The 19,524-nt window shown below is 36.5% G+C and overlaps 1 protein-coding gene across 7 annotated transcripts in view; it reads right to left on the reverse strand.

Annotated features, from left to right (window-relative positions):
* The window catches only part of GPHN (gephyrin), a 306,539-nt gene that overhangs the window by 276,403 nt on the left and 10,612 nt on the right, over positions 1–19,524 (reverse strand). The gene's annotated exons all lie outside the window — the stretch shown is intronic.

A 19,524-nucleotide genomic window follows, 5' to 3' on the forward strand; every position in this document is an offset into this window, starting at 1 on the left:
AATAGTAACTTACAACTATCCAAAAATGGAATTACAAATTTGATGGGGCAATGGCAATAAAAATGTGGTTTGGCTGTTCAGATTGAACACAAGACCTCCAAAGGTTCCATTCAAACAATTTCTGTGATTCCATAGGACATCTCATTGTTCTACAAAATCTAGAGACAATGACAACTCATTTTTTAAGGTAGGCAAGATTTTCCCCTCTACAAATGTATACTGGTGTATAAGTTACCTAAAAAATGCACCCATTGTTAAGGAACTCAGTCATCCTAGGTAAATATGTTAACAAGACTTGAGCTCAGGAGACAGCTAAGAGATTTCTTTAAAAGCCAAGAAGCATTTTTGTTACTTTTCTCTTGTTAAGAGTCATTATATGGTACTTTGTTAGACATCCAAGTCCGAGATCTGTAAGAAGCACAAGAATTTGTATTACAGCATGAACAAATTCCACTGAGACCTTTCCGTAACCATTGACCTTAAAATTACTTCTAAACATGCATGTTGTGGCAAAAAAATAAGTTCATTAGCAACAGAGAAGAGGTACTCAGCACATTTAGACAGGCTTTTCCATAATTTATAGCAATCAACTGCTATTACTAATGGTTTTTAGAAGAATTTGCTTACAGTCAAATCACTGGTGAGTATTGTGTCAGCTGGTCAGAGGGACAACAATTAAGAGGTTTTAGCAAAACTTCAGCACTATTATTGTATTCCTGCAGCAACAGACATGCTCCTTGCCCTGAATAGCTACTGAAAACATCCTGCAGTTCTACCTTCGACAACTCTAAGAAAGCTGAAGGAATAAAGCAACAGAAATGTACAACTGTCATCGTTCTTTCTTACGGACAGTATAACACCTTTGTGTCTTGTCACCTTTAGACTGCTTTGATAATATTTCATACTACATACAAAGGCATTGCAAAATGCCTGCATATTTATAAAGTTTTTTTCCAAAAATTACCACTTCAAAAATTTAAAACATACCAAAGGCATGCTTAGCATTGTAAGAAAAAGTTTTACATTTCACACATGCACTGTGTCACACACGCACTGTGTCACACATCGAAAAACTGTCTTTTGGTATCACTTCTCAGACTAACTGTAAAATTCTAAGCAGAAAATGAAAAGAACAAGGGGTTGTGTTTTTTTAAACCAATGCCCTTCATTATCTGTAGAACACAGACCCTAAATAAGTCTCACAAAAAGCACCACAAGCACGTTACAGTGTCCAAACGGTCTTTCATGAAATATGAACACATTTTTGAGGTCAAGAAAGCGTAGGTGATTCTCTGACTGTATATCTTCTAGACCTGCTCTGTGTATTAAAGATCTCTCCATGGCAGCACTACCCCACACTGGTAACAAAAAACCTGCAAAATAAAACCCAAACCTTTAAAATAGACTATAAAGCAAAATAAACTCAATTTGTTCAGTCAGTCTCTTGCATAGAACTGCAAGCTGCAACTCTTCTTGAAAAAGATCAGCTCCCTTTCACAAAACTACCCATACCCTGCCAAATTTATGATGGCAAAATTTCTTACAGAGTAAGAACCAGACCGACTTTGTTATCTCTAAAGGGAAAAACATACCTTGACAAGTAATCTGAATCGATGGGATTCTGGAGAGAGATGTTCAAGTAAAAAACGCTGGAGTTTTTTTTTATAAAGTGTTTATTTTGAAAATACTGTTGCCCATTGAATAATTGATATCTACCCTAAGAAATTTTTTCCCATGCCTAGAGACCAAACTGTAGTAGAATGATGGTTAAATACAGCATGGGAAGCTTATATTGCCAAAATCTCAAGGCCAAGATTGGAAGCAGGGGAATGGGCATCAAGAATAGTGCCAAGCCTTCTATCCATCTATTACTAAACTGGCAAGAATTTCTACTACTTGATGAAAATAAAACTGAACTCTTGTACTTCCTTGCCAAAATTAGGGTGAAGTCTGTAGCAGAAGGCAAGAAGCCAGTGTTTACAGATGGCCAACATGCTGTGCAGCCCTGTTCTGGTTAAGATTTGCATTTTCCTACACAATCCTATGAAAGAATGATGCTACAGATGGGCTGCATGAGCCAAGGCCTACCCTAGAGTTCTGAAATGCACAGCTAAAACAAATATTGTAGTCCAGGTTATTATTTATTTACAGGCATTTCAGACCACATGAAACCTATAATGGGTCTGAGATTGCTGAATACACACACCAGCCTACAACACAGGTCCTTCACCAGATCCAGCCAAGTCAAGTGGTTTATCAGCATTTCACACCTAGGCTAGTTATGGCACAGATTCTGCCTTCATCTCTAAAGGCAAATGAATGTGTGGGAGATGCAGGTGATACTTTTTGCATCCACCATGGTCACAATCCATCCTCACACTGACTGTACTTTTTTCCCTACCTTTACTGAAAAGAGTTTCATATTCAAAACAAATCTTTCATTTGTTGAACACAGTTCCCAGGTTCAATTTCTCTAGCCGCTCTGCAGCCAGGCATGTTTTCTGTTTGCTGCTCCTGATTTTTGACCCAGATATGTGACTGGTTCTAAAAACACATGCATACTTTTTATTTGTAAAGGTTACTGAATATAAAAGCTATCAATACGAATCATAAACAAGTAGCAGAGCATAAGACAGCAGAGTAATGCTCTATGAGAAATTCGCATACTAAGTAAATAAGACTAAAGAGTTTACAAGTTCCTCATCTTAAAATAGTTCACTGCGGAAATATGCAAACCTGTATATAATTTTCAGTATCTTTTAAAACACCAACAAAATCCTAGTATATGTGATTTGCAGCTAAAGTTACATATCTGTATTTGTACTGAATTCAGAATATGCACATCTGTTATAATCTGAAACTAAAGTTTATTTACTGTTTAAGGTGCAAAGATGCTAGCTGTTAGCTCTGTAGGTCTTGCAATGCAGACAGACTACTCGCATGTTCTGTCCGCTGACAATTATACAGATAAACATGTGCTGTTCCTTTGTGCTCTGCCAACTGTGTCCACTTGTTGCCTCACCACTTAAAGTGCAATCCTATGAAGACTTACATATTCCTTTCCCCTGAATGCACCAATCTGTTTAAATGAAGTTAATGAGAAAATTCACAACACAATGTTAAACATGTGTAAGTACTAAGTTTTCACAAAGCTCTTCCACTCCTAAATTTAGAAACATTTAAGCAGCTTTTTTTTCTAGTGTAAATATAGTTATAACAGTATTTAAGTATCTTTAAAACAAATTACACAGTGACAGTGCTTCCTGATTCTAACTATGACTTGCATTGCAATAGCAGTGGGTGGTCCCAAGTTAGATTAGGATTTGTAATCTAAAAAAAACCCAAAACAAACAAGACACAGACAATCAAGCAAAAAGGGTTGTATTACATAAATAAGACTGAACAAAGAGTGTGATGTTTTGCATTCATATTAATTCCAATTTGGGGACAGTAACAGTTGGTGTTTATTAGGAGATTCTTCTACAAGGAGCTTCGAAAGCAGCATAACAACATTCACCATTCAATTCCTCCCAAGTCCTTACATTCTATTCCCATCTTTGACTGGCACCAAGTATGCAGCCTATTCTTACACAGAAGCACGTCCAGTGATTCAGACGATCCTAGCGAAGTGAACCACATCCACAACCAAAGACAAAAAGAGTCCAACTGTTTTTAACCTAATCTGTAAGAAAATTCCTTCCTAACCCCTAATCAATAACCCTGAGCTTAAAACTAGGACTACCAGTAAGACCACAGAGCTTCAGGAATCATTAAGAACAATGGGAAATTCTCAGTTTTAGTGGCAATCAATATCAAATGTATTTTGCAGAGTAAGAAAGTGTTTCAAGATCTCAAAAATAAACCAGTAGAACCCCTAAATATTTGCCATTTGCCTATTTCTTTTTTTCATACCCTGGCAAATATAGGTGCTAATTTCTATAAAATCATGTAAAAATATAAAAGGCACATGCTACCTTGATTCTCAAAATCGCAAGCAAAGGCTTTTGATACCTACTGTAAAAAATTACTTGATCACTACTACATACTATTACTACAGAGACTAAAAGTACAAATTTTATCTGAAGGGTTAACTTTGAAGCCATTGTAATTGTATGTATAATTAAAACTACTAACTCATAATTTCATTTATGCCTCCTACTACTTGCAATGTGAGAAGCAGTAAGTAGTACAGAGGCTGTTCTGTATTCTCTTATGTTAACCATGACAGCTTGCAGAGCAGATCCCTACACGATTCTGTTGGTAAATGCCTCTACAAAGAAGTCTGACAATTTATTCCGACACTTTTCTAATTATTAACCAACTATTAAAAAGTGGAAGGACTTTGCTTCTTATTGCAGGACAGTGTAATTTCTTTAAAAGTCTTTTGAAGCATTTTGAAAATGCAAATTTATTATATCATATCACTCATATTGAAGGCATCATGAGACATTTCAAAAACCCTCCAGCAGATTGAACAGAATTAACCTCAGGAAAAGCTGTTTCAACTCTTCCCCAATATACTAGTAGATACGCTGAAAACATAGTAGTCTCTGCTACAGCTTCTGAAGTGTGCTCAATGCAGAATTCAGATTTCCTGGTCTGAAGTTGCTAGAATGACCACAAGTATTTCCTTAAAAAACCAACCAAACAATACTCCCTTTCAGAGTTCTGTTACTTCAGAGTTAGTGACTTCTGCTAAAAACCTTCAATGTGAGATTCACACCACGTTAAAAAAAAAAAAACAAAAAAAAAAACCACACACACAAAAAAAAAAACCCAAAACCACAAAAACCCCACACTTCAGCATGGTAAGCTCCTTCATCCTCTATACAGAGCACTAGTGCAAAGAATACGTTTAACTTTTACATGACGGTTTTATTTTCCTCAACTGCTCCTTTTATGTCTTGATCATCTACTGGCCCCAACAATATTCTGATAAGCTTTCTGCTCCGTGATATACATGAACAATGTTTATTATTAGGCATTATGCCTTTAGCAAATTGATTCTCAACAGTCTTTTTTGGGCTTGCCTTATTTAGTTTTGCATTTAACTTGACATATCTCTGATTTATTTTCCCGTTTTGCATTATACTTTTTTATTACTAATAACTTCCTTTCTCCTGAAGTTTCAACATGTCAGCTTTTATTTTTTGGTCTTCTGATACTGTATCAAAACCTGGGGGGAACAAAGAGAACTTTGTAGTCCTTAGAAGTGGCTCATATGATGGCTACTTACCAGTTCCATAGTGGGGGTAACACTGGACTCCACACCTTCACAGCTTGGTTTCCACAGAATGGAAATAAAGGTACACAGGCTGAATGGAAGGTGCAAGGCACTGTAACAGTCTTCTGATCTAGATAAAACTGAGACTAATACACCGCGCCATTTGAAGTAGCTAGAGGTCAGCTAATTGAAGCCTTTTCATTTGCAGCACGTTCCAGTTCTGAGTCTAGTACAATGACTTTAAACAGATTGCACAGCATCACAAACCATTCAGCTGCTCTTTCTGACTTTCCTTTAGCTAGCTGCCTCACTTTTATATACTCTTGCTCTGATTTTTTTGTTTTTTTTCCCCTTTTATGCAAGCTGAACTTGACTACACTATGGTAAAAATTACAGAGTACATCTTCTGTAGTTAGCAGATCCTAAGTGAAAAGTTGTTTCTCCTCCTACAGTTTGTCAAACTACTTTTTCCTAGAAGCACTCACTATAGCATCTAGAATTTTGATCTGTGCATTCTGCATCAATGTAGTCTTAACTCAGATTGCATGGGAGTAATCCCATTTCCTTTTACAGCTTCATTTTCTGCATTTTTGCCCCAAGAGTAATTGCAGTGGGTGAGGAAGAGGATGTGAGTGAAACAGCAGGTTACTGCTGAGGTTGGGTGAGGCAGAGAATAATGGATGTGAGCATGGGAGTGATTGGGAGAAGGTACTACAATAAGGTAAGAAAGAAGAAAAGCAAGATAAAAGCCTGATGTTGATATAACTTGAATAAAGTAGAAAACGTTATCACTCCTGTTTAATGTTCTGAAACTTCTATAACACTTTTTAGAATACAGAGGGGTTTTTCAGAACATCATCTACAGAGAATATGGCGTTATGAATTGCATAATAAGCAGCTCTTCAATGCCTACCAGCTGCCATTCAGTCTTTACCTAATTTTTGACCATGGACATTGTATGGCAAATGAATTTTAAGAGTGTTAGTTACAAAAATAAAATCTACATGTTTGTCATAGTAACAGGAACAGTAATATAAGAAAGTCAGACAAACCTTGAGTCACTATTTTGTCTTTAAGTTTTTAAAGTACAACATATTGGGAGGGAAAAAGTGTCAGTTCCATATTTAGGCAACTTCAAGAAAAACTCATGAATAACTAATTGTGCAAGGAGAGACAAGAGCTAGAACACACAGAGTATAATCCTGTATTTTCTCCTCAAGCTTCCTTAAAATAATAAGAGTATGCAATCCCAGAGTATGGTTTATAATTCTTTACTGCAAAACCATAGATCAAACCTGACATTTAGTTTTGGAGAAAAAAAAAGTTTAACTGCTTACTTTCAGCTGTCTTGCGCCTGAGTACCAAAAGAAATTTTCAATAGGAAACTTTTTTTTTTTTTCAGTTAAATCTCACCACTTGTGCAGAGACCTGGTTGCCTCTTGCTTCATGGTGTAATGTCTCTTCATTTACAACCCATTTTCATTTCTCATTCTATATTGCAAACCAATGAAATGCATTTAGTCTCAGTCACGTATCTTTTGACAGCATAGTGCCCTGCAACTCAACGTCCTGTTCCAAAAAACTCATTCCGTTCATTCAGAAACAGCATTGACTTGTCACCATTTGATATTAGCAGAGAAATATGATGCTAGAAGATACTCATGTTCTACATATAACTTAGTGAGCCAGTATTTGCATTTTAACCCTTCAAGTGAGTCCAAACCCAGAAGATACCTACTGTAAAAAAAACAAAACAAAAAAAAACCACTGCACTGATTTTTTTCCCCTGTTATTTAATTATATTTTCAAACAAAAATCTAATGGATTCAAAATACATTAGCACATGAGAAATTCTTACAACATAAGGCCGGTCAACTACCTTTGCAGTATATAACATGAACAAAGCCAAGTTTGGGAGTTGTATGACTGAAATAAAAGAAACCCCAACCTCTCACGTAGGCTCATTAAGGAGCTGAACCAACCTAAAAAAAGATACTGCTAATTTAATTTAAAATTTCTTAATCTCACAAAATCTTGTGCTATAAGAACTTCTCTTTAAGTGTGCAGAACATATACGCAGGACTTTGTCACGCTGTAGGCTAATACCAAAAGAATAAAAAGCAGAAAAGTCATATAGGATTGCAAATACCAACACCTCTTTATATAATGAGAATTTGTTCCTCAATGTTTCAACACATTCTAAGAACAAACATTCTTTTTTTAATAAGTTTAAAGAGTATGTGAAGTTCAGGAAACTTAGACATTATGTCAAGTGGAAGGAAGAGGAGCAGAGAAAAAAAATTCCCTTCAAAGAACCATACGTAACCCATGAAAAACCTGGGAGTGGATACAGACAAATGCAAACTTTTGTCCCCATCTGTCATTTCAGGAGGCTGCACACAGCTATGCAAGTAGAAACCTCCTTTTGGGACACTCTTTATCTCCACTAGGGGCTCTGCAAGTACATCTATGCCAGTCAGGCAATTGTGGCACAGTTACTTGCTTTTTATGAATCCACTTTCCCTTTGAAGAGAACAGATCCTTCACTTATTACTTTACAGTAGAGAACTTTAAGTGATTTTATTAATTCTAAAGAAAAACTTCATAAAAAACCAAGCAGACTACAGAAAATGCTGATAAATTACATTGTCAAGACTGAATTCCCAGTATCCCAAGTCTCGAAAGCTAGAAGTTAAACAAAACATTTCATAAAAAAAACTTAACATAGCTATGGAGATATGTTAACTCATACAGACCTGTTGTTGATTTATAGTTTTCTTCTGACATATCAGCAAAGTAGCCTATATTACAACCACAAAACAGCTGATTTAGCATTTCTGAATTAGCTGAGCAATTTCAAAAAACACATTAGAACATTTTTCTAAACAAATTATAAATGCCTTTAATTAAAAATTAAACAGTTCTGGAATATTGCACTATGTGATTTCTAATGCCAACAGCACACATTTTAACTGACTGAAACTAAAAAGCATCAATGTAATGTCAATTTCACTTCCAAGATTTTTAAGCTTTACATCTCCTAAACCAATAGTTAACTTCAAAAAAAGACTAAATAATTTTCTATAGATGGCATTTACAAAAAAGTGACAGCAATATAACCACTACAAAACAAGTTCAGAAACACAGAAGAAAATAAGAAACTCTGAAATAAAGTGGCCTAAACAGGGTGCGGCTTGAGATGCCACAGAATCAGGTAAACATTACTGTTCACTAACATTTCAGGCAACCAATTCAACAGGCACAGGTTAACAAGTTCACCTCATAAGGATTCACTAATTCAGATAGGTCCCATTTCACACTACAGTCCATGAGACAATGCTCAGATTTGTCTGAAACTGAGCTTCAGAAACGTACCCCCACGCACAGAGTCAGTAAACAAGCCACGTTCCTCAAGCGACACTGGTACTGAAGACCAAAACAATGACATTTCCATCCCTCAAGTAAACCTTAACAGATTAACTGCTTAACAGAACAAAAACCAATATTGAGCACGTTAAGGAAAGCAAGTTATTTCACCTATAGTATTTCTTCAAAAATATTATCTCAAATATGCTTTCATTTGTGTTCAGCTCACATGAAATTCTCTGTCAGTCATGAAGGAAGTGTTTCTCTTTATGCTTTTTCTTTTTGGTTTCTCCCCTGTGAAGTGACTATTCTGTGTACAATGCATCTTTCAACAGAAACCCAAGAATTACCCTGTAGGCTACCTTCTCACAAAAAAAACAAACACCAAAAAAACCACAAAAAAAACATGAGCAAAACACCATACTATTTGGAGACCCAAGAGAAACTGAATTTTCTGAGTAATTTTGAATTCCTTGATTGGATTTGAATCAGTACGCTACCTCCACCAGAATTATTCTTAACACGCCAGGCCTGCTGCTAGGAAGGACCTTGCAAAAAAATATTCCTTCTCTGTAAAACGTAGAATTCCAGTATACTTACAGAGGGATGATTGTATTATTTTATGATCTTCATGTATAGAATAGAATGCTTTGCAAAACTGGCATATCAACTTTCAACTGGAGAAAGATTGCAATTTTACCCACAGCAGATCCCCATTAATTAAACTTTAAAAACACAACATTGCTCTGTAGGTCAAAGTTCTTTAGGAAGTTTCTGTGTTTCTCAAAATCAGTTATTTTCGTATGTCAAAGGCTGGAAGACTCTGATACTCTGGGGTAATAGCCTTTTAAACTTATCATAGCAAATTATTTAATCATGCAATTCTAGCTACACACATATTCACTGCACTCATTCATTAAATACAGTGTCCTAATTTTGTACCAGAAGACTGCAGAGACCTAAAGATTTCTTACCTACACTTTGTTAATGTAAAAATAAGAAAGCTAGGTGAAGTCAACACCCTCTGTGCTCCATTTCCCAAATTCTGATTATCCCCACAGGCCATTCAAGAAATCGTGATATGCTAACAGCACACTGCATATTCAGAGAACAGGAAGCTTGTAGGAAAACAGCACAGAAAGAAGGTAAAAATGCTCTAGTCTACCAGAAGATGTTATGGCTCATGACTTAAAAATATTTAGCTTAGTACTAGGCTTTTCTTCTTGTATTAGTACTGATCTGTACTATGGTAATGCACAGCTGTCCTGTTTCTAAGTGGAATATAAAGCTATAACAAAAGGTTTTCTACACTCAAGTAATTTGCAGCGTATGTAGCCGACTGTTTTATATCTTGAGTTAAAATACAGATAATCTGAAGTAACAGGTTTATAAAAACCTGTACTCACGTTATTAAGGTCAAGTCAACAAACATTAATTGTACAGAGAATCCTCAAACACTTTCAGGACCCTTACGTTCTGAGAAAATACAGAGTTGTCCAGAGTAGGTCAGTATTTGCAGCATACTGAAGACTTTTCAACTTAAGACTTGCCCCTTACAATCATTGTGCCTGAAAGGAACTCCATTTTCTTGACAAACTGAAACCAGTGTCAAAATAGGAACCTTTAGCAAAGAGATCAGATGCTCTGCTATTCAGAAGATTTGATCATAAATTTCCAAAACACATGCTGCAATTTCTAACAGCCATTACAGCATTAAACTTAAAATAGTCTTTGCAAGTTCTGCCTAACAAAGTGGGCCACGTTTCTTTGAGGAAGTCTTTAGTATTTCTTCTGTTGTACAAATCTGTTATATGGACAGATGTATAGACAAATATGAAAAACAGATTAAATTGTTCTCTTTTTTTTCTGATATGTTTTTTTACTATACAGATTAAATAATTACTTTTCCATTAGTTCTCTTTTGATCTCCAGAACGTCATTACTTTGTAGACTTTCTTCACTCCAGTATTTTTGAGCGCAAGATTAATTATAAGAAAGTGCTTCTGTCATTTCTTAAAATAGATTCTGAGTGGGAGCACATGCCATCATGATGCTGTAACTCTTCAGGAAATTATGATGCAGTACCATCTTATTCTAAAGGCACCTGCTAGCTAAGATATGGCCAAGGTCATATCAGCACTTCTTATGTTTTTCAGGAGTGTTTTCCTTATCAGATTAAAAGGCATCCAGCAAACAATCAAAGACACAGAGTGTTTTTTCACGAAGAAACAAAAAACCTGGACGCCAATCACTTTAAGTAACTTCAATTTCAATTTTGCATAGAAGCACCACTGCCAAAAAAATTAAGATACAAAATGATAATTGCGAAAATAGTAAGTGTAACTAATTAAAAAATGCAGTGAACTACACCAAGGATTTATTTATCAAATAAAGCAAAAAACTGAGGTGAGGAGAAGAGACTTCATTTTTTTTTTTTTTTTAATCATATGGCATGTAAATAAGGGCTTGGGGAAGAAGGCTAAGGAGAGCTCCCCCAAACTTTTTTCCTGCTTGTTACAATCTTCTTAAAGCCTACACAAATCATTTTTGCTATGGGAACACACGGAACAAGACTACATCAGCGAAACCATGGAAGCAAAACCTTCCTAAGTAAAATAGGCAGTTATTTTTCTTTTCTTTAAAAAAATATTTGTTATTATTTAACTTAAACAACTGAAAGGAAAATGTGATTGTTCAGGAACTTCATCCCTTCAGGTGTACTAATAAAGCTTCCAGGCTGGGTGATCCCAGACCTTTCTGAATGCTGATATTTTCATTTAAATGGCAACAAAAACCAGTGCTCATGCTGTTACAGTATTCAAATACTTCATAAACGTTCTTGATGTTTTCTCCTCATCTGCATGGCTTCTGAATCCATGGTAGCATGTAATAAATGCATTTTTGCATACAAGTAAAATTCAGGCCCCCAAGTCCTATACAAAGCAATCCAACAAATACCACAAGATTTCCCTAGAAATAGAGATAATACATGCACTTAATTTTTTTCTGGTGGAAACTTTATAGAAGACTAAAGCTCCACCAAGACATACACTAAGAGGCTCATACGCAAGGTAACACAGAGTTTACACCTGAGGCAGTGCACGCGCACTGTGTGAAAGGACGGTGGTAGACACTGTAAGAGCACTGCAGGGTGCACAAGGATCTACAAATGGCTTGGGACTACCAACCCAGAACTCTTCCTGTAGATCCATACTGGATTACAGCAAGTACCACAGAGGCAAGTAACATGGGTTTAATTCCTTGTTAGCCTATGGGGATTCGAACACACTCATTTATTTCCCAGAAGAGTCCTTTAATTAAGAAACAAAAAGGCCGGATGGTGACAAGCTTCTTATCTGCTAAAGCTAGGTAACTACCCAGTTAAGAATTAAAATGCTATGGCATCTGGACAATCAGCAACAAGGACCACACTATAGCCTAATAGCTGGAGCACTTAACTACCAGAGAAGACCTAGATTCTAGTCCCTGCTCCATAGACTATTTCTGTTTTGTTACTTGCCCTCTAACAGGAAAGAAAATGCAACAATAGTTCAAAACGCAAAGATCTGAACCCTGTTCTCTTCCCTCCCACTGCATGGTCCAAACTGCTAATCTTAAAATACTGAGGCATCACCACATCTACGTCTCTTTTTGGATCTAGCCTATGAAGTGTTACAGAGACTTGTTTGATTGACTATTTATATCTCTCTTCAGAAATACAAGACTTCTTAGAATTCGGGCATCTCTTCAGCCATGAAACTTTTTTAATTTCAGAAGTGTATGGGTAGGAATGTAGCTCTTAACAGCACTGCTCCACAGAGAGAATAAAGGCAATGCATTCCATTTTAAAGAGTATTTAAAGCTTCTTTTACTTTTAATGCAGCATTCACTGGAGCAACTGTAATATCCCCAAATGAGTATTTGCAGAAATGGATCAACAGAATATTCTCTGCCCTGTGGAGCACACAAACTCTAGTAAATCCACCTCACAAGTCTAAAACAATGACTCAACACCTTCCTCTGCCCCTGACAGCCATCATCACATTATATGTTAACACTAACCTTCTTCTTGTGTCAACTGCAGCTTTTTTTCTTTTTTCCTTTTTTGCAACTTGCTTCTTTTGGATCATGTACTATTTTTTCCCCCTCATCCAAAATATATCCAAAAATCTGCAATCAACCCTTAAAACACAGGAGAAAGGTGATGTTCACATAGGTTGACCAATGTGATAAATTAACTGAAGTATTTGTTCATTCTTTTAGAAACTGTTATATGCTTTCGAATACCATGTTAAGTTAAAACTACTAATGGTGCTTTGCGTCTTCAACTTCTCATCTCAAATTCTTATTCCCTGGAGCAAGGAGGGATGCAGTCAGAAGTAAAACCTCAGACGTAAGAGGAAGGCAAGATATATCACTCCATGTATGTCATTTCCAGTGTATTAGCAGTGCCCCAGTAAATTAAGAGGTTTGCAAACTTTAATTATTAAAGAAATATATAGTTATTACTCTTGGAATACTATTTTTACTGCAAGTCTGTCCTTTAGTTTAGTGACTGCACTTTAGCCCTCATCCAGAAAGGTAAAACTGTGATGATGTTGATCATGACAGACTATGAGGAAAATCAAAAGCCTCTTGACTCTGTTAGAGCAAAGTATACAACGAAAATATACATTACATACTTCTAATATACAGAATTGTACTTCTCTGAATTAGCTAATTTGAACAGACTGGTGAATTGATACAGACCTTTGTTTACTACAGAATAGACAAACTATTTCTACAGAATTTTAGCTGTTCAGCTAACAAATTCTATACTAAAGTATTCTGTTACAAAAGTAAGGAACCAAAGAGAATGAGACCAAGGACAAAGCTGTGTCCATATAATGCTTTCAAGACATCTGATCCTGGTTACTTAATGTGAAAAGGCTTAGTAAGAAACAATATTCAAGTACAGAAAAATCCTAAAATAACACTCACTTCCTTTCAACACAGAAAAGCTGAAGTGAAATAAAATTATTATGTGTGTTCTAAGAGCATTTCTCAACTACTAAATTTTGTTTTTAAAAATGACCTGTAGGCCCTTGATGCATGGACTGTTATATAAATATTTAATAAATGACATCTCATTTAATACTCAAATTGACTACGGCTCCTAGGGATCTCTAACATATATTACATTATAGTAGTTGTATAAGTAATTCTTAAATAACCAACAGGTGTGTTTTACTAGTAAGCTATATTTTAAAAGTCAGGCTGAAGTAGCCAAAGCTAATTATGAGAGTGAATCCAAGCTAATACAAGAATCCAAGTTTACTCAAAAACTTCACATATCAGTTTAGTACTGGTTCTTATCCTCAGAGATTTAAAAAAGTTTTTTTTTTTTTAGCATTTAGCCTATCTGGCATGTAAGTTTCAAGACTTCCTTTTTACCTGAGAATTTGCAAAGTACTTACTTACATAAAAGAAATCTGCAAAATGTATAAATAAAAAATTAGGTACGCTGGCAGAAAGAACTTCACACAGATTACAGAGCAAGCAATGCTATCAGTCACAATCCAATATCTGACATTACATCCAATATAGAATAAATCACAGAACAGTGACAAGCCATGCAGTACTGTGAGCTTTAAACATCTTTAAACTAAGCCCTTACTCAAATGATCTCATCTAGGCACCCAATAAAAGGATTTTCTTCAATTACATTCACATAACATGGTTAAAAACCCAGTCTGCATCTTAAGATGCACCATCAGTGCACAGTAATTGACATTAGATAGCTGTGTAACAGCCCAGAGGAACATTACAGATGTATTACATTGACTTAAATGGAACTAACACAGTTAAAATGTATACTTTTTTTTTCCTATGAAGGAAACTCCTTGAAAGTATGGAAGCTGAATTTCCATTTCTGATTCCATTGAAGGGACAAGAAAAGGAGATGAATCTCCAAAGGCTCCTGAACAGCTATAAAAAGCTAACACATGTGAGAAGTAAGAATGCTATTCACCAATTGTAGGAAAACAATTAGCCAACAATATAAACATCTATTGTCTGTTTACAAGTCTTTCCTCATCCTACAGGTCTGTACCAGAATCTGTGGTAAAGCCATACAGTGGGACATTGCTTCCTTGCACTGATCTATAAAATGCCTGTATTCCTGAAGAAAGGGCGCAGATAGATTAGTGGAACAAGTTATAAAATTTCTTATAGGTGCTTTTTGTCTGGCAGAAGGCCCCATACAAAGGCAAACTAGATTTTTCTACCTGTCTGACTAACAGGTAGATAAAAAAATGCAGCAAAACACAAAGCCCAGCCTAACAAAATCTACTTTCTACAAGGAAATGACTGACTTGGTAGATGAGGGGAGTGCAGTGGGTATTGTCTACCTTGACTTCAGTAAGGCACACACAGCTTTACTTCACTTCACACAGATAACTGTCTTTATCTCAACCCATGAGTCTTCTCACTTTTGCCCTTATTCTCTCCCTCATCCCACCTGGGGGCAATGAACAAGCGTCTGGGTGGGGGCTGAGCTGTTGGACTGGGTCAGCCCACCACAATCACCTTCAGTGATTTCTTTCAATGACTTCCTTTGTATTGCATTAAAGCAGTATGTACTCCAGATATATCCTCCTGGACAACAGACTACTTGCAAGTTCACTGGGTGCAAAATGAAAGAAATACAGGGGAAAAAAATGAAGTCTTGAAAGAATTTACATTAACATCATGGTCAAAAATGATAAAGTTTACAAGCAGTTATATAAGGAAAACACATTCTTCTCAGAGGTGTACTAAGAAAGGAAAGATGGAATGGGGGAAATAAAAGTATTCCATTGAGTTGCCTAAGAAGTCATTCAGGAACACCAGGCAAAATGGAAGAGATGCCTTGTCATCTGTCAGATTTAAAAAAAAAAAAAAAAAAAAAAAAAAAAATCAAGATATGAGAAAACAAAGGTAATTATGAATATTGACCTGATACTGAAATCCTCAGATTCCAGGAGACATCAATTCATAACAGTTCCAAACAAAAAAGTTCCAAGAAAATGAGCACTTAACATTTAGTAGATATTCTGTAAGAAAACTCTCAATCTAGTTGCATTCAAGAGCTTGACTTTTTCACCTAACACCAAAAATAATCAGTATGAGATATACAATACATTTGATCAACAAACTCTGTATCAAGGCACATAAACCCAAAGGGAAAAAAAAAAATTTAAAAAAGTAAACAACACCGCTAAGAAAGATTTCAGTATAACTTATCACGTTACAGGCAACAAAAGATATTACTGTCAGTCCCAAAGGAAGTATGCCTTTGTCAATTCACAAAGAACAAAACTTACACAAGAACAGAAATAACAGTAACTGAAAAGTATTTTCAATACAAAAATAGCAGAAAAGCGCTGAAAAGCCATTTCCAGCATTTACCCAGCAAAATTCAAACCAAATGCAAAGATGAAAAGTCAGACATGGAAGAAGATGACAGCAAAGGAATCAGTTGGCCTTATTTCTTTATCTTCCATTGTTTTTAAAGAAGAGCTAAGTTTATTTTTTAATGCTTTATCCTCTTGCAAGCATTAAGAAAGTAGTGTGCTCAAGCATTTTGCTTAATGGTGAGGAGGTGAAGGGAAAGAAGAACTGCTGAAAATCTTGGGAGTACTTCCCCCCCCGCTTTTTTCAAAACTTTTATTTTTTGTATTGGTTGTAATAGGAGCCATAATTAAATTCTGAAACCTCACCAAATACCCAATAGTTCTATACAGGTTAATAAAGAAAAGTAATTAAAATAAACAGAATCTAATGCTCTCCTGAAAGGAGACAAGACATTAGTAAAGTAGGAGCAGATTCACAGACCAACCAGACATCACTGGAAGTAGACAATCACTTCAGAAATAAGAAGCCAAACATTTAGTATCCAAGAAAAAGAGAAATATCCCCCAAACAAACAGCATGTGCTTCTGTGAGCGTGATTAAGTGAATGGAAGGCAACTGAGTTCTGGGCCACTGTATGTAGCCTCAGGTCACTGTCCCCCACTGTATGTAGCCTCAGTCCCCAGATGGGACTGTATCCATTCAGTCTTTTTAAAAGAGTGTAACTTCTGATTTTTCCAACTGAAGTTTGATAAAGTGCACTGCAGTAATAATACAAGTTTTGAGGGCCCGACAACAGAATATTCCCTAAGAACATGGGGCACTAATGCCTTGGCCAAAGACCAGTTTTTCTCATGCATTATTACCAAAGAAAAACTCCCACCTTCTTTCTACTGGTAGCAACTTGTTCCCATCTTTACTGTGTAGGCACAAGCATTTACTCATAGTAAACCAACAGAAATTGATTGAAAACTAGCTTGGAAAATACCATCATCAGGATCAGTTCACATTTCGTTCACCATATATATGAACAATTTTACTGGGATAAATGAGAGCTCATGGACAGGATTACTTCTCCAGGTGGGATTAATTTCACCATTAATAGCATGGAGTAAAAGATTAATTTATCATGAAGAATTGCTAAAAGATTCAATACTTGTCAACTTTGAATAAGGCTCAGTAAGGGATTTTTAAGGAGAGACTATTGGGATTACAAGCATTTGGTGTATTTGGTTTATTTCTCTATTCTTTTTATAAAAACAATTTCCTAATTTTGCCCTTGTTAAGTGATGTGTTAAACTTCCCTAGTGAATGGGATGCTTGAAGATACCTACAGAGGCATAATTGTTAAGCACACAAATCTTTTTCCCTGTTTAGCTAGTCCGCTTTCCATTAACAGCCTTTACGCCTCATTTGTATAACATCAGTCTCTACATTCTTTGCTAGAAGCTATACTTCATGATATGGTTTTGATTTATATAATGTGGCTATCTAAGTCTAATGTTCAGCTTTTCTAGTTATCTAACATATGCAAGTTACCAAATGTTCAGCTGTTTTTTAAGCACAAATGCCTAGCAATAGCCTTCATACTCACCTAGCTACTACTCACGTGAATCAAAGAAGTTTACATACAAAATGGGAAAATACATCTTGACTTACCCCCTCCTCAAAATAATTTCCTATAATGGGCAAATCCTTCCCTCCCTTCACTATGTTTTTCTCCTGCTTGTTATTCAGTGGAGGCAGTGACTTTGCTTGTCAATCAGGACAAGCTAGCAAATACCACTGAGAGGCTACCTGGCCTGACAAAGTAACACTTGCAACACTTAGTTAGATAAAGGAGTGTCAAGACTATCTTCTGAATTAATGCAAGCGAATTACACAAAACCAACACGTGATTACGTCTGTTCGAGCTGTGGTCAGAAAGCAGAAGTCCTATCTCCCACCCTTACCTATCCCATCTGTGCAATCCAGCTCCTCCCTTACACTGGCACTGCTGAGGTCCCTCGCTGAGTTGACTCAATTTGTTCAGGCTGCAGAAAACTAATCTCTCAAAAAGAAGAGTAGTTTTCCATTAGGTTAGCCAGTTAAATTGTTTTGCACAGAGTGAAAAATGGCAGGATAGAAGAGTACTAAAGAAAGAACAGAGCCTAAAAAACTTGACAGTAGAGGTAAAAAATTGCCAGCCTTGCTCACCATTCACCTACTGGAGCAGAAGTCTGCAGAGCACAGTGCTGAACCAGATCACACAGCTGATTCAGCTGGAAAGGATCCCCTTTTTTCTGGCAGGTTAAGTTTCAGCTGTTTCGGTTCCCTGCCTGCACAACCACACAGCAGGTTATGCCAGCACAGCACAGCATGGGAGCGAACAAGCAGCAGTGATGATAGAACCATGCCCAAAATTCCTCAGGGGATAAGATTAAACCAGGACAGAGTCCTGTTGGGCTCTAAAGCGGTGACCAGTTGTAGCAGACTGCATGGTACACCAGAAGAAAATTATCTCTGAATAACACAGCTTGAGATGTAGTGAATGTAGGAAGATAAAATCCCTGACAAATTGCTGCATGTATTTGCCTAACAGACAAGTCAACTAAGTACAGGGAGGGCCTGTTCCAACTAAGTATTAGTGTAAACATGCTTTTTGTGTCATTTCCTCATCTATAGCTTTTATAAAAATTTGTAATTGCGTGGCTTATTTTGGACATTTGAAATACTTTTACTTACTACTGAATTTTACTTTAGGCTAGCTTAAGGTAATAGTAATTTCAAGGCTAGTTAACAAAAGGCATTTCTCACACCTCTTTAGGTACTTTCTCCAGAGTATCCAAAGGATATGCCCTCGCCCACATCACCCTCACAAAATGCACAGGAACAGTTAAGAGCTGGTATCTTTCTGGACACTTTTCACCATCAGGAAAGTCTCTTCAGCATGACCCCCTGGAAGACCTCTCTGGCACGCACAAGAATTGTAGGAGGCACACACAATCCTGTGGAGGCAAAAAATAGCGAATAGTGTGTCTATATTAGTGTTTCTGTTTGGTTCAAGAGTGTGGCTTTCAAGCTATCTCCTGACAGTCCCCAATCACCATACTTTGGTTCACACTGCAGAGAAGGATCAAAGCACGAATGCTGAATTCATTTTGGACAAAACTAAACGAGATGTACTCCAAGAGTACACCTAATGCACTCCAACCATTATTCAGAGTTCACTCCATGGGTTTTGAGCTAGTGTGAAGCAAAACACCGTGAACAGTGTGGATGTGAAGCCCCCAGTACTAAGTGGTTTGCTTTGCAAATCTGCTTCCTTAGTCTGCACTACTTGCTAACATAGACTTTACTTAAATTGAATGAAATCACAAAAGGTAAGATAACTTACTGAATTACGGTCAAAAGACGTATGTAGGTACAGCACGAAAGCAAAGATTTTTTTAAAAAATTGTCTACTTATCGTTGCAGAATTGAGAGAGCACCTAATTATCCAAATACAAATAATTTCTGCATCTGCCCATTCTTTCCTGCAACGGCTGCTAGTTGGAATGTCAGCATCTAGGGGGTTAAGTTTA

The sequence above is a fragment of the Mycteria americana genome, chromosome 5 (assembly GCF_035582795.1).
Source record: "Mycteria americana isolate JAX WOST 10 ecotype Jacksonville Zoo and Gardens chromosome 5, USCA_MyAme_1.0, whole genome shotgun sequence".
Taxonomy (NCBI): Eukaryota; Metazoa; Chordata; class Aves; order Ciconiiformes; family Ciconiidae; genus Mycteria; species Mycteria americana.